The sequence below is a fragment of the Chinchilla lanigera genome, unplaced genomic scaffold (genome assembly GCF_000276665.1).
Source record: "Chinchilla lanigera isolate Chin_1 unplaced genomic scaffold, ChiLan1.0 scaffold00024, whole genome shotgun sequence".
NCBI lineage: Eukaryota > Metazoa > Chordata > Mammalia > Rodentia > Chinchillidae > Chinchilla > Chinchilla lanigera.
In genome coordinates, this window is record NW_004955425.1 from 24,082,729 (window position 1) to 24,099,748 (window position 17,020).

Here is a 17,020-nt window from a genome sequence, read left to right on the forward strand (position 1 = left end):
ACTGTTACTACAAAGCCACAGCAACAGAGACAGCGTGCAATGGTTCAAGGCCAGCCTAAACACAGACACAGAGGCCAATGGAAGAGAAAAGTGGATGCAGCAATGAATCCCCCAGCTACAGCCAACTGACTCTCCACAAAGAAGCCACACCCTGTTCGGGAAAAGGCTCTTGGACAAGCGGTGCTGGGAAAACCAGATACACACATGCTAAAGGTTGGAACTAGACCTCTGTCTCTCACCTTGTACAAAACTGATTAAAAATGACTCAAAGACCTAGGTTTATGTCCCGAAAATTTGAAACTGCTGGAAGAATACATAGGGAAATACTTGAAACCATAGGCTTAGGGGAAGACTTCCTGAAAAGCACTCCAATAGCACAGGAAATAATAGCAAGAATCAACAAACGAACTATATCAAAAGAAAAAGTTTCTGCACAGTAAGAGCAACAACGAACAGTGAAGAGACAGCCAAGCAATATTTAGGATACACAAAGAACACAAAAAAAACCAAACTAAACAAACAAACAAAAAAAAAAACCAAAAAGCACAACCAATAAATGAGCAAATGAATTGAACAATTTTCAGAAGTACAAATGGTCAGGAAGTACATGTAAAAGTGTACAATATTATTAGCCATTAAGGAAATACAAATCAAACCTACATTGAGATTCCATCTGACATGACTCAGAGTGGTTATCACCAAGAAAACAAAAGGCAATAAATGTTGGCAGGAATGCAGGGGGCGGGGAACCCTTCTACACTGCTGATTAGAGGGTAAATGATTAAAGCTGCTAAGGAAATTAGTCCAGAGAGTCCTCAAAAACTAAAAACTGAGTCAGGCATGGTGGTGCACACATGTAATCCCAGCACTGAGGCTGAGGCAGGAGGATCATCAAAAGTTTGAGGCCAGCCTGGGCTACACAGTGAGTTCAAGGTCAGCCTAAATTATAGAGAAAGACCCTGTCTCAAACAAAACCCTAAAACAGTGCTATCATTTGATCCAGCTATGCCACTCCTTGGCACATACCAAAAGGAATTAAGTCAGTGTGTTATAAAGATACCTGCCTAGCCATGCCCACTGCATGGCAATCTGCAATGGCCAAGATAAGGCACAGCCCATAAATAGACGAACAAATAAGGCTAATGTAGTATGTGTACACCATGGAGTATCATTCAACTGTGAAGAAAAACAAAATTATGTCACCTACAGGAAATGGGTGGGACTGGAGATCTCCACGATAAGCAAAATCAACTTCTCTCAGAAAGACACGTTTTCCCTAACACATGGAATTTTTAAAAAGGGGGGGTGCCATGAAAGCAGAAGGAAGATGACATTATTAGGCAGAAGAAGGAGTAAGGGGGCAGGGAGGGGATAGAAAAGAGCAGTGAGCAATAAAAATGTATCAAAGATCAAGGGCCGCATTGACTCCCAGCACTTGGGACTAATGAATAAGCGCTAATAAAATATTTTTTTAAACGAAAAAGAAAGGACTATGTTCATTTCTGTCCGCGGAGTTTTAAGCACCGTGGCCCAAGGCCTACATCCTGTCAGCATCCTGCTCTTCCTGTCTGGGTCTCCCCACTTTCTTGGGTCCATCTTATTTATTTAATACACATCTGGGCTGAAGCAGTGTCTTTGTGTGACCCTTGTAACCTGCCCAACCCCTGTGCCCCAACCCCAAACTGGAACACAGAGAGGAAACCAGCCCAGGCCCGAGGTGGCTTCTGCCTTTGAGTCAGCACTATGCTGGGGGACATAAGTCCCTGAGGAAAAGGTTGTGATCTGCTGTCAGGGGTGTCCACCTTCTGGAACCTTCCTTGCCTGCTATGCTTCTGCCCTGGCCCTCTGACAGCGCATATCGCAAGGGAACAAGAGACCGTGGGAAGCCCTGTATAGAGCAGCTTCCTCACTCTGGTGGGGCTCCTTCTGCATTCCCCTCACAGAGGAACAGCTACAAAGTATGCAAGTTTCACTAGAACTTTTTCCCAGCCGTCTTGTGGGTGGAGCCGGCTTCCATTCAAACTTACTCCTTCCAGACATGGAGTCGCTATGGAATGACTAACACCAGCATCATTGTCAGGCTGGGAAGCAATTACCTGGATGCACATTCACGACCTGAGTCATCCAACTGATTGAGCCTGTAACCCCCACCCAGAGCGGAGCGGTTATGAGAAACCAAGCACCCTATAGAAGCTGCTGCTGTGAGTGTTGGGAGATTAGATGTCTGGCTTAGATGGATCCGGTTAGTGCTTTAGCCTGTGTTACTCAGTCTGTCCTGTTCTAATCCTGGATTTCTTTTCAAAAGACTCATGGTTTTCAGGATTAAAGCACTAGGCTTTCACTCCTTTGTGTGACAGGTGACTAACACTTCGGTCACTGGCTCCCAGCTGCCTAGCCCCATCCTTTCTCCCTTCGCTGTGTCTTAGAGACACAAATTCTCTCCCATCATCCTCCTATTCTGCTGGTTTCCTGCAATAGTGGCAACAAACCGCCACCAAGCAGATGGCTTAAAGCGGCAGAAATGGGCTGGGGTGCGGCTGGGAGGTGAGCGCTTGCCTGGCAGGTGTGAGGCCCCGGCTTCTGTGCCAGCTTTGCAAATCACAAACAAGCAGAGACCAGAGCAGTGTTCTCTCCTAGTTCTGGAGGCCGGAAGGCTGAATCAGTATCACAGAGTGGAAATCAGGGGTCTGCAGAGTGGAAATCATGGGTCCGCAGAGCCACATGCCTTTTGAAGGCTCTGAGAGACTCTGTCCCTGGTCTGCTCTGGCTTCTGGTGGCCTCAGTTCCTTGACCTGTGACCTCAGGCCTCCGCCTCTGAGGCCAGTTTGGCCTCTCTTTTCTGCACGTGTCTCTTTGCCTCCCTCATGTAAGGTCGCTCGCGCTGGCATTTAAGGCGTAGATACACCATTACCTCTCCATGGCAAGATCCTGGCCACATCCCCAGAGACTGCTTTTTCTTTGAAAGGTAATGCTGTAGGTCCCATGGGAAGGAACCAGGTACCTGTAGGTGACAGTTATTCAGCCAAGTGCACTTTCCACCCACTGCTTCCACCATGCACAGAGCATCTTACATCTAGAGAGCAAGTCTGACGAGAAGGATAAGGAGAGAAAGCAATTTTAGAGGAAGCAGGAAACAATGAGGAAGACTTTCTTGGGCTGTTCATTGCTTCTGGGGAGAGAGTGACCCTCTCAGGCCTGGATTCCTGCTTCCTGCTTCCTGCTTCCTGCTTCCTGCTTCCTGCTTCCTTTGGAAATAGGAGACGGTAGGAGGCACTGTCCACCAGGAGCCACAGGGGACTCGGCCTGCTCCCCTCCTCAGTAGCCAGGGCAGTGACGCGACATAGTGAGCCAGTCCTGTCCTGTGTGGCAGTTGTCACTTTCCCAAGCATGGCACGTGGACACAGGGAGAGCCAAAGGGGATGGCAGCGCCCAGCGCTGAGGCCCAGGAGTGGAGCAGCAGAGTAGTGCCCGGGCGAGACCAGGCTGCAGGTGGCCCTGCTCTTGCTCCTGGAGGCCTGCCCGCTGCCCACCGGTTCTCCGGCATTCCTGTGCACATGAGCCACTCAGCGCCCTGCCAGGACATTCCTTCCTTCTTGTTTAAATTTGCTCCGGGCAGGCCTCACCTTGGACACTGCCAGGGCAGTTTCACAGGGGTGGGCAGCACCCCCAGCCCCTCACCGGGGGAGCAGGAAGGCTCTGCCCAGGCATGTGCAGCAGGACTGCTGGGAAGCACCTGCGTCTGCCTGGCCCAAGCCTCGCCAGGCACTGCTGAGCAGTGTGTGACGAGAAAATCTCTGGGGTTCTCAGCCACCCCACTAAGCACTCTTTAAAGTGTGTGTGTGTGTGTGTGTGTGTGCGCGCGCGTGCATGCGTGTGTGCGTGTTTCTTGGGATAAAACCCAGGGCCTCATGCCACGCAGGTGCACCATCACTGAGCCCTGAGGCACTCCACCTCAGCCCTGGGAAAAAATACTTTTAATGCCCTCTTTACTTTTCTGAAACGAAACACAAGTAATATGACTTATAATTTAGCTATTTGTGTAATTTTAAAAGGTCAGCATGAAAGGGAGGGAAATGTTGGTATATAAGTAATCATTTGCATGTAAAATAATGTAAATAGTTAAAGGACATAACAGTTATACAAAAGCATTGCTCCAAGGTATAAATGCACGCATGTGGCTACAAAGAGGGTCACACAAATGTATGTTGCCACAAATTGAGGACCATGCTCCACTGAATAAAAACTTCGGGTCACAAGGCCAACCATAGAACATGATTCGCAGCCCTCTGAAACACTAAGCATGTAGGTACACACACATACCTACTGCAGACATAGGCTCAGAAAGGGAAATAGCACATGTTCCCTGAAGTGTAGGCCTAGACTGCCTCTGAGGAAGAAAGAGGCCAGGCAGGTATGAAGAGGGAAGAGGAACTGTTTTGAGTTTTGCCTTTTTTCCTTTGCAGCAGTGGGGACAAAACGCAGGCCCTTCTCAATGACCTACACCCACTTCCCCAGCCTTTTTTTTTTTTGAGACAGAGTCTCCCTGAATTGGTCAGACTGGACTCAAAGTTGAGATCCTCTTGCCTCAGCTGCCCAGAGTGCTGGGATTACAAGCATATCACATCTCCACTCTTTTGTATCCTTTGCATTGTTTCTTTTCTTTCTTTCTTTCGTTTTTCTTTTTTTGTCATTTTGGGACAGAATCTCACTATGTAGCCCAGGCTGGCCTCGAACTTGCAGCGATCCTCCTGCCTCAACCTCTGAAGTGTTGGGATTACAGGCGTGTGCCACTACGACTGCTGCACTGTTAACAGAATCAATGACTTCCTTCTGTAATAAAATACAGAAAAGAAAGAGACTCACTGGAGTGGCACTGTGTGGCAGAGTGGCCAGGGAGCACCAGGGAAGATGGGGCGGTGGGCACGCTCAGGGGCACACACCACAGCTCCGGGAGGGGATTGCCTTGGGGACTGTGGGCTTTGGCCACTCAGATGAGTTTGGCAGTCGGGAGCCTGTGGTCTTGGGCAAGGCCAGAGGCCAAGTGTGCTGTCCGCCGCGTGATATCTCTGTAGTGACTCCACTATTGTCTGGGCTGTGCTGCTGTACACCTGTGTGGGGTGGCACCACTCAGCTATCTGGGCAGCCCTGCCCCCAGCCAGGGCTCCCTGCAGATATGTTGTCTTCTGTGGGCAGCACTAGGGACTGAACGCAGGGCTGGGTGCATCCTAGGCAGATGATCCACTGCTGAGATACATTCCAGGCCTTTTAAAATTTTATTTTGAGACAGGGTTTCCTCAAATTGGCCAGGCTGGCCTTGACTTGCAATCCTCCTGCTTCAGCCTCCCAGGTAACTGAGATTATAGTGTGTACTGCCATGCTTGGCCAGGACTCTCTGATTTTAATTCACTTGCTGTGTGGAAAACCTGCGTGCCAAACCCCTGGTGATCTTTATCCTTTGCTTTATTCAATTCATATTAACTGATTACGAAGCTAAAGGGAACAAACCTTGTTCACTAAAACCCATGGGTTTTGGCAAAAGCATTACATTTAAATTCCTGCTCTACAACTTAATATTCTCTGGCTTTTGTTTCATTATCTGTAAAATGGGGCTAATGATGCATTCATTTTGCAGAATTTGTTAGGAGTAACAAGACAGTGCACAAATTAAAGTGTCTGCTACACTTAGGTGTTTCTGATTACTGGGACCCTCAGGTTTACACCATGGTCTTTGCTATGGTCCAGGTGTCTGTGTCCACCCAAAATTAACGTGCTGAAATCTCAGCCCAGACACAATGGGACTGATGGGCGGGGACTTCTGGAAGTGACTGAGTCAGGAAGGCAGAGTTAACTGGGAGTCACTGTGTCCCCCAGGAGCATTTGGTAATGTTGGGACATGTCTGTTCTCTCGGCTGTCCCGTCCAGCTGGGATGCTACTGACCCTTGGCAAGCAGAGGCTACAGCGCACAGGACAGCTCCAAGCCAGGACCCCCTGGCTCACACTGTCAGCAGGGCTGCTGTGAGAGACTCTGAGAGAAGCCACCGTTCTTCACGCGGGCAGTTGCTTAGGCGGTCAGTTCAAGCCCTTGAAAGAAGTGCTCCATGGTGAAGCGTATTTGCGAAATGCTGCTTTCTCCCTCCAAGACTCGTACACTGAGGATCTGAGCATTGAACAAGTATGTTCTACCGAGTATTTCCCGAACCTTACTAACACCTCAGGGAACAGGGTATCTCATTCCACACTGAGGAAAATACCATGTTCAGTTAATATTACTGCTACATGGCTTGTCTGGCATAAAGATGGAGAGAGAGAGAGAGAGAGAGAGAGACAGACAGACAGACAGACAGACAGACAGAAACAGAGACAGAGAAAGTAAGAAATTGGTTCGGGAGCTTCTGGGAAGATGTTGGAGAGGTAAAAAGCAGCAAATCAGGTTCTCTGAGATTCAGAATCCAGACACAGGAACATAACACCTTGGAGAAGAAAAGGAGCGAGGTGGATTCCCAGGACACAGGGAGGGTCTAAAGGGAGAGGTGGACCCCTTGGGAAAGAGAAGAGACAGACCTCACGTGAAAAAGGGGCTGCACTTTCTCCACGGCTCATGGCTCAAGGTATGAGAGAGGAGGCTGGAATCTGTGGGGACACAGCAGGGGCGGGGACCCCAAAGGCCACCACAGTGGGTGACTGCTGAGACCTCCATGGGGAAACCCACCAGCAGAATGGAGCAGTGGATGTTGTGAGCTACAACAATGGGTGAGTGGCTCCAGCCCAAGTGTCCCCTGAAGAGGGGTCTTGGCCAGATGCCATTTTAGGGAGGGGCCAAATGAACCCGGGATTAGAGCAGCTGTGGGTTCATCTTAGGATTCCTAGTGACTGGGTGAGGGACAACGGCAAGAGACATCCACGGTCAGGGAGCTGAGGGGAAGCCAGCAAGGGACATACAGAGTCATAGGCTGAGCGACTCAGGCTCCAACCCCACAACTAGTGGCCAGGATCAGCTTGAACATCCATGGAGTTGAAAGCACCACAATCGGCACCTCACACTATCCCTATTGCAGTGCTGCTGGGATCATCCAGCACCAGTCTGGGCTCTGACAGCCTCCTTTGTCTGCCAGGGATAGCATAGACGTGCCCTGAGTTGGACAAACCACAAAACTCTAGACACCAGAAGATAACCACAGGTTTGAGATCACAGAGAAATCTCTCTTCTTTCTTTGCTTTTTTTTCTTGATTCTTTGTTTTTGTTTTTTCATAAGTGTGAACATTGTTTTTACCTTTTTTGATTTGTTTAGTTCTTATTTTTATTTTCCCCTTCTTTCTATCCCTCCTTGTTGGTATTAACTATAGTGACAGGTCCTGAGAACAAGGTGCCCGTGGATGAATAAGAAAAGGTAAAAGACACAAGAAAAAGAAGAGAGCTAAAAACCTGGGGTCAGGGGGCTTACAGTCTCTCGAACTGTGGTGGCCCCAATCACTCATCTCAATCACCTTTTATTAGAAAAAAGAACGTAACTAAAACCAACAGGAGAAATTCATTTTCCCTTTCCAATTCTGCCTCTCAGCTAATGGTAACGATCCTCAGGCAGGCCTCCCACACCCAGCACCGCCTTCACTCCATTCAGCTGGGGACCATAAGCCGACCATCAGTAATCAGTCCATTAGCCATCACAGTCCTTTCCCCACACCTCCTGTCTTCTTCACCAGTTTCCCAAAGCTTGGATAATCTTCTGGTGCCCTTCAGCCTTGCTTTTAGTCTCTTTCTCTTATTTTATTTCTCTATTTTTTCCTCTTATTCCTTTTAAATTTTCTCCCATAAGGGTAAAATTGCTCTGTTGAGGGGATATTTACTATACATAATTTTCTGATTTGTTTTGAATTTTGTTATATAACTATAAAGCTTGTACCTGTGGTTAAAAGATCGCAAATTAACAGCATAGTTCTTGATTTTCTAGACTATGCTCGATGCCATTATTACTACTGCTTGTACTTTGGCCAAGGTGACATAGTTGTTATCAGTTGTTCTTCCTTATATGCCAGCCAGTACTAAGGCTGTCTTGGGATCATAAACAATACCATAGTCTAGTACCAAAGAACCAGTAGGACTTGGCTAAGTGAAACAGGTAACAACCTCTCATCTCTAATAAATTGAAGAATCTTAAGACAGACTCAAAAAGCCATCTACACCTATGTCTTGGTTACTTTTCTCTCGTTGCTGGGACAAAATACCTGACACCCAAAATTAAGGAAGGAAAGGTTTATTTCGCTTACAGTTTGTGGAGGTTTCAGTCCATACTTGGCAGGTTACAAGGCAGAGTGGCACAAGGCAGAGGGTTACAGCTCATGGCAGCGGAACACAGCAAAAGCAACAAGGACTAAAAGGGAGGAATGGCTGCAAGCAGCCTCTTTCTCTCCCTTACATATGCAAACTATCCACCCCAGGGCGGGTGTAACTCTCACACCCATAATCAATCAAACTCAAAAAACCTGCCCCATGACTGCAAGAGACTTTGGGGGGACACACAGACACAAACCATAACAACCTAGAAGACATCTCTGAAAAGTATTCATTTCCTAAGAAGTTCTTGATACTAGTAATAAAGCTACCTACCATAACCAATTTACAAGCACCAACACAGAAAACAATTTTTAAAAAATAGAAAATGAGTGGCTGGGGATCTAGCTCAGTGGCACAAATACCTGCCTGGAAAGTGCAAGGTCCTGAGTTCTATTCCTGGCACACAAAAAAATACAAAATGAGCTGGGCATGATGGAACATGACTGTAATCCCAGCATGAAGGAGGCTGAGACAGGAGGATTGTTGTGAGTTTGAGGCTAGCCTGCGCTATATAAGTGAGTTCAAGGCACTACATAGCAAGACTTCATCTTAAAAAAAGAAAGAAAGGAATGAAGGAAGGAAGAGAGAAAATGAGAAAACACAGAAGCAAGATGCAACCCCAGACTTCCAGCTTGCCCAAGACAAATCCAGGGGGCACTGAGGTGGAAGAAATCCAAAGTTCATCCAGCTGAACATTCTAAAATGGTAGCAGAAGTAACAAAGCAGGTGCGTGAGTCTCTAGGGAAAAAAAGTCAGAAATAATTACACAGACAGCTAAAGAGATAATAATCATAATGAAGGACATGATTAGCGAATTTAGAGTAGATACAGATTTTTGAAAAAATAGAGGAGCTTAGGAAAGTGATGAAAACCATGTATATCCATTATAGGGAAGAACTAGATACCATGAAACAGATTCAAACAGATATCCCGGAGATTAAAACTTCTAGTGAAAGTGCAGCAGAACCTACCAATGCAAGGATGGAATATCAGATCTTGAAAGAAGACAGGTTTGTAGTTATCAATCATCAAATGAAAGACTTCTTAAAAGTAGCAAAGGACCATGAAAAATTAATTCAATAGCTACTAGATGATACAAAGAAGAATAACACAAGTTTGATCAAAATCAATGAAACTCACTCCCGACACCCGTCCTCCGAGGGGCCGCACAGGAGCAACAGGAAGCTGCCCGCCGGAAGTCGGAGGCCGGCCGCATCACGTGACCTCGGCTGCCAACAGAATAACACAGAAAGAAGGCCCTCACCAGATACCAAGCCTATGATGTTGGACTTCCCAGCCTACAAATTTCATTTATCTGCTGCTCACCTCCACCTCACCTTCAATGCGGAAAGTATCTTCTACATGCTAATGAGAAAGTCATTCTAGCCATGGTGTGAGGAGAAGAAGCAACTCAGCAAAATCACTGCTGAGAGCCTGTGCAGGCTTAGACACGTGATCTGAAGAGCTGAGGTGTGCAGCCCACAGAGAGAAAGAACTGGGTAAAATACAAAACTAAATAGGAGGATAAGCATAAGAAGAAAATCTTACTGACAGAGATGAATTAGTTACAGGACTCATTCCCCAAGGGAAGAGAGTTGACTCCATTCCCTGAGACTCTCTGAGTAGAAACCTTGCTGTGGAAGACAAGTTGTGGGAGGGGAAATCAATGGCTAATAGGTACTTGCCACCTCGAGTTTTATGAAGATTAATGAGGCATTTTTGAATGGAGTAAAAAGTAAAAATAATAATAAAAATGGAGAAATGGACTAATGCATCACAAAGATAAGGAGAAATAAGGCTTTTGGCTCTCAAACTGAATGAGAAAAATGATTTCTTCCAACTGCGAGATGCAGAGCTAATTATTTCAGCATTTTGGATTCCGAATTCAGATTCTTCCATTTACTGATTGTATGTACCTCGGCAAATTCGCCTTTCTAAACTACAAAATAGGACTAATACTCTTTTATATGTTATTTCTGGCTGTATAATAGAGCTAACATATAGTTCTTGTGAAATTTAAATGAGATAACTTATGTTAAAAACTCAGAAAAGTGTCTATATCTTGGTCTCTTGGCCTACACCTGTAATCTCAGCTCACAAGAAGCAGAGTTAGGAGGATCACTGTGAGTTTGAGGACAGGCTGGACTACATAGTGAGACTCTGTATCAAACAAACAAACCAACCTTCCAAAACAAACAAACAAATGAACACACTCATGAAAAACAGTGTATAGTTTACATAAATAATTATTACTGTAGCATGGCTTTGTGCAGAGGGAGAAATGTGGCTGAGTGTTAATGTCAAGGTCACATTATGGGGACAGTTCTTCCCTTTAAATTTAACAACACTGTTTCCTCGGCTTAATCATTTGCTGTGTTAATAGCCCAATCCTCTGTACAGACTTAACTTCAACCTCACAGGAAACGGGAAGTATAAATATGATAGGTATCACCTCTTAGACAAGTTTGCCAAAGAGCGGCTCAACCCACATTGTTACTTGAAGGCATCCTAAGGAGAAGGCCGTCTCCCTACAGAAAAGGCAGTTGTGCACAGGAGATAATGCTAATGACACTGTACATATATTCAGTCTTTTACAGTTTACAAAGCAGTTTCCTGAGAAGGGTTACTACTTTCATTTGAAATACAAGGAAATGGAGGCTCACAGAGATAAAGCAACTCAATTAAGAGGGTGAAAGATAATTGCACGGTGCAGCAGGGATCTACCCAGCAACTCTGATTCTATGTCTAGAGTTCTTTTATACCAGAAGATACTGTAAAGGACACAGACGAGTAGACTAGAAAACTAGTTACTTCCAGTCATAAAAACAGTAGATTTAAGAAAAGAAGGAGGGCTGGGGATATAGCTCAGTGGCATAAGCACCTGCCTGGGAAGCACAAGGTCCGAGGTTCAATCCCCAGTACTGCAAAAAAAAAAAAAAAAAAAAAGAAGGAAACTTTCAGGTTACCTGGTATGTTAGTTTTTGAACTGTGTTCAGGGAGGGGGCCAAGTAGAAGGTGGGACTGTATATAGCTCAGCTTTTATAACATTAAAGTGAAAAGAAAAATTTGAAAAATCTCATCTAAATTAACTGTCTCATTTCTCCATGAAAGATAAGCTAAGGAATGTTAAGTAACTTGTATAAATCTCATAACTAGTGAGGGACAAAGATAAGGCTAGCACTCCATCCTCAATCATCTGCATATTTGACAAGCATGTCATAAATGCCCTCATTCTCCAAATACTTTTCTTTGATTATTTCAAGCAAATCACTTACATGTGGCAATCAAATAATGGATAATATGGATAACAATGGATAATCTCTTCTGATGATTCACACTTCAATCAGTCAATCAGAATTCTGAATTTCAGCTTTTCCACAGGTAAAATGGGGACGATAATTCCTCTTTAGGCAGCTCCTAAAGTGGGACTATTGTGATGACTGTAGAAGAAAGTAGCGCATGTTCTCAGGGTTCTTCCAGGGCAGACACAGTTAAGTTCAGGGTCTTACTATTTACAAATGCCTACCCAAAGTGTCATTGTTTATAAGCAGAACGCTGCAATTTATCATCCTAACTTATTTGTCATTCTTCATTTGAAGCTATGGTTTGTAACATTGTAAACTACTACTAATTTATGAAATAATCTCAAGAATTCTTATCACATTGGCTTTCGATAAGATTTTGTGATTTCTTGCTACCTGCATGTGGAAAGTAAATATTTTTAGGTCAAATGTCTTTTCTCTTGGAGAAGCTACAGAAGCAGCTATCACTCAGAGTTCTAACTAACTACATAGGTGTAGGTAAAGACTTCATGAACAAAAACCTCAACTGCATGGGATGTATTACAAAAAAATCAACAATTGAGATCACATCATTAAAAAGCTTTTGTGGGGCTAGGGATATAGCTCAGCAGCACAGCACCTGCCTGGCAAGCACGAAGTACAGAGTTCAATTCCAGGTACCAAAATAAATAAATAAATAAATAAAAAAGCTTTTGCACAGCAAAAGAAACCACCAACAGAGTGAGGAGACAACCCATAGAGTGGGAAAAAATTTTACCAGGTATTCTTCAGACAGGGGACTAAGAACCTAAGATATTTAAAGAACTAAAAAAAAATCAAATGGGCATCTGAAATGAATAGACCCTTCTCAGATGAAGAAGTACAAACAGCAAATAAGTATATGAAAAGATGTTCAACATCACTGGTCATTTGAGAAATGCATATCAAAACAACACTGAGATTCCATCTCACTCTGGAAAGAATGGCTGTCATCAAGAAGTCAACCAATAACAAATGCTGGCAGGGCTGTGGGGAGAAAGGAGCCCTTCTCCATTGTTGCTGGGAGTGTAACTTGGTCCAACAAATATGGAAATAGTATGGAGATTCCTTAAAAAAACAAAAGTAGAAGTTCCATTTGACCCAGCTATTTCCTTTCTTGGTATCTTCTAGAAAGAGCTAAAAGCATCATACTTCAGCAATATAAACACCCACGTTTACAGCAGCATTATTTGAAATAACTAAACCTCAGAAAAAGCACAGATGCCCATCAAGAGATGAATGGAAAAAGGAGATATGACTTTTATATACAGTGGAGTACTACTCTGCCATAAAGAAGGATAAACTTGAGGCATTTTTAGGTTAATGGATGCACTTTGTCTTTTGTTTTGTTTTTGTTTTTGAGGCAGGGTCTCACTGTGTAGTGCTGGCTGGCCTTGAACTCACTTATGTAGCTTAGGCTGGCCTCAAATTCAAGATGATCCTCCTGCCTCAGCCTCCTGAATGCTGGAATTACAGGCATGTGCCACCATGCCTGGCTTAATGGATGCACTTTGAAAACATAATTTTTAGTGAAATAAATTGGACAAGAATCCCCTGTTGCACTGTTTCTCTCATGTGAGAAGCCCAAAGGGTAAATAAGGAGCACAACGGTCGACAGATATTGTGAAGTAGGAAAAGATGTTCAAATGGAAACAGAGGAGTATACAGCGGGAAAGGAAGGAAGGGAAAAGGAAAAATAGAGAGAATAGAAGACAAAAAGTGGAAACAACGCTTCTGCAAATGGGGGAAGGGCTGAAGGGGGGATGCGGAAAAGAAGAATCAAGCTACATCACCTACAGGTACAGTCCCCTATGATGAATGCAATCATTGCGTATATCAAAAGTGTACCGATAAAGTTAATTTTTTAAAAATTGGTTCACGTGCTAGTGGACGCTGCGACACCCCTGAACCGCAGGCAGCAGCCTGGAGACGGAGGGGAGCAGATGGTGTGAGTTCCAGCCCAAGCCCAAGGCCAGGCACAGGAGGTCCGGCTCAAAGCCCACCGGGAGTGGAAGGTGACGCATTTCCTCCTACTCAGCCTTCTCAAACCCAGCCTTCCGCTGTACTACGGCCTTGCGGGTGGGAAGAGGCCCGCCACGCTGGAGGTGGCAGCCCGGCTCTCAGCCTGCGAACACAACCTCCGACCGCGTCCTGAGCAGCCTCCCGCGCGCCAGGGTCGAGGCTTACCATAGGCAGGTCCCCTGTCGCACAAAATTAACCACGGCCACGTGGTCTAGTATCAAACCCAGAGCCCGAGGGCAGGAGCAGGAGCAGGCAGGGGCGGTGAGATAAAGGGAAGGCGCGGACCCCCGACCGCGAATCCTTGCCGGGAGAAATCCGGTCTTTAGAGCAGCTCTCCGAGGCTTCCTGTCTGCACGCAGCGGGGAGCTGGGGCTTTCCTGAGCTATGGATGTGGCACAGGAGGAGCTGAAGGGGTCAGAACCCCAAGGTCCAGCCTGGGGAGGGTGGGGCTTGCTCCCCAAGGCGGCGGAAGGGGGACAGGGCGGTTTTGTGTCGATCTGCGAAGGACAGAAGCCAACCCGAGTGGCCAGGGCCCGGGCGGCCGCCCCCACCCACACCACCGCGGGCGTCCCGGTCTTCCTCCGCGTTCTAGGCAGAGGCAGCGCCGCGGTGCTGGGTGCCGGTGCTGCGGCGAGAGTCGCAGCTTACTGCTCGCCCACGAGTTCCTCTTCCTCCTCAAGCCCGCGTCCTCCTGCGTGAACGTGGGTCTTTCGTCCGTGGCACGACCAGCTGTCAGTCCTCCCTTCGCGCGTTTTTGAACCTGGAAAACTTTTTGTGAGTTCTAGGGATGTAATTTTTTTGCACAATGAGAGCCAATTTTAAGAAATATGCACATTTTTTTTAGATGTATGTAAAATTGTCGAGGGATTACCTCCCCACGAAAGGATAGGCATCAAGTACGCAGCTTCGTGGATTTCCCCAAAGTTCACAGGACCGCACAACCAGAACCCAAGCAGGAGCCTGCAAGGCCCAGAGCCGCGGGGTCCTGAGCTCCTCAGTGCTGTTTTCCCAGCAGCAGTTCGGCTCTCACTTCCAGAAAGATCACAAGCTTGATCGGTTCTTAGCTTTGGACTTCACACACCGCAGCCAGAAATGTGCCCTGTTCCCTTCTGTCCTGCTCTCGTCCTCCTGTGTGCAAGGCTCACGCACCCTGCTGGGCCAGCTGCGTGTGGCGCAGGGCGGGGTCGCTCCCTCTCCTCAGGGGTTGTTTGCACTTCCAGGTTTAGGCAGGTAGTGTGAAGTGTGATGCAGTTTGTATCCTGAAGCAGATTTAAGCAGGAGTGGGAGGTATGCTGCTGCGGGATTTTCATAGAGAAATGGGACGCTGAGGCCTTTTCCCCAGGAAGCAGCTTTATTCCAACGGGCACTGACCCAGCAGATGCGAATGCAAGGGCTGAGTGCACAACATGGCATAGTTGCACCCTTGTGTACAATTTTTGTGTCTTTGTCTTCCTTATATGGGCATACACTAACATTTTACAGTTTGACTGGGTATACATTAACGTTCTACCATCTGGTTGGCTATGATTTATATCACAGAGTTGCATTAGAACTACATCACAGTGGGGCATGGTGGCATATGCTTGTAATCCCAACACTTGGGATGCTAAGGCAGGAGGACTGCCATGAGTTCAAGGCCAGCCTGGACTACATAGTAAGACTCACAAGGGCAGGCAGGAAGGCAGGCAAGAAGGAAGGAAGGAAGAAAGAAGGAAAAAGAATACATATGCGTACACAGAGGCTGACTTCTGAGTACCTGATGTCTCTACATCATAAGAACTTCCCGTCCCCACATGTCAGGAAGGCCCTACCACAATTCAAGGTGAAAAAAACAAAGTCTGCTGGTGGCAAATAACAGAAACAGACAAGCACGGCACAGATTTTTCCTTCACCCTGCACGTTGCTTGGATGGGCAAAGAAGGCCACGTCAGGAAAGGTCACACCTGCCTGCCACCTACCTGGCTCCTCCGAAGCAGCTCCTCACTCAGCCGGCTAAGTTGGCATAGGTCAGTAGTTTCCATCGCACTGGCCCATTTCTGGGCTCTCTGATGGATTCCTTCCTATCTGTCTGCACACCCAGAGGAGGAAGGGTGGCCGTCCAGGAAGGCCAGGTACAGCCTGCACAGCGGCGGTGGCCAAGTTATGTTGGATACAGAGTGAGGCCCTGGGTTTGACTCCCAACACCCCAAAATAAATAAACACTCTCCAGGGGTCAGGAGAGGTCAGTTCACAGAACCAGAGGAAAGTGGGAAAAGACCTAGGGCAACTCTCCTGTGGCGTCTCATTGCACAGAGAAGGAACCCGAGTCCCAGGCAGCTGAAGGGTTCAGGATCATGCGTGGAGCCCCCGGCTGGCCAGGTGCTGATCCGAAGAGCACTGGGTTTCAGGGGTCGGGCTGGCTTGTTTTGTTTTCGTTTTACTACTTTATAGTATTATGTTACCTCTTTATGGTGTTTTGGAATACGATGCTGGCTGCTTTATTTTCTGCTTTTTGTGCGTCTAGGATAGTTTTCTTCTGGTTAGAATATGCCTGCCACCAGGTACAGAGATGCACACCTGTACTCCCAGCTACTGGGAGGCTGAGGTGAGACAACCACAAATTGGATGCCACCTGGGCCATCGAGCAAGATCCTGTCTCCAAATAAACTTTAAAAAGGAATGGTGAAGTGGCTCCCTAGCAGGACATTGGCCTAGCATGCACCGGGCCCTGGGTTTGATCCCTGGACCACAGAGAAAGCTTACTTCTCTATCTCTGTCAGTTTTATTTTGTTTTGCTTCCTATTTTACCTAACAGTACACAATCAGTGATATTGCTTTGGCCTGGAGAGGGGAGAAGAACCCCATTTACTGGTATCTTTTAGGAACCAGAGTTTCCATAGTCAAACAAAGAGTTAACTTTGGGTCAGCGCTCTGGGGATGGAGCCCAGGGCCTTGTCCACGCAAGGCAAGCATCTTCTATTGAGCCATATCCCCAGCCAAAACGTTCATACCCCTTAAGGATGCATTGGATCTGGACCTGGATATGTGCTCACAATATAGTAAATTACAGAACTGTACCAAATGCTCTATTTTTATGCTATATATTTCTACATATACAGGAGAAGAAAAATATCTAGGCAAATGTAATTTTTATTTCCTTTTTTAGTATTCTTTGATTTTTTTTTTTTTTTTTTTTTGAGATAGGGTCTAACTATATATTCCAGGCTGACCTGGAAAACTCTGTTCTCCTCTCTCGGCCTCCTGAGTGATGGTGTTATAGGCGGCTGAGTTAGATAGAAATATTATAGGCAGTCAGACAGGGCCAGGCCCTCCAAGGAGCCAACAGGAGAGATACGTATTTGCTGC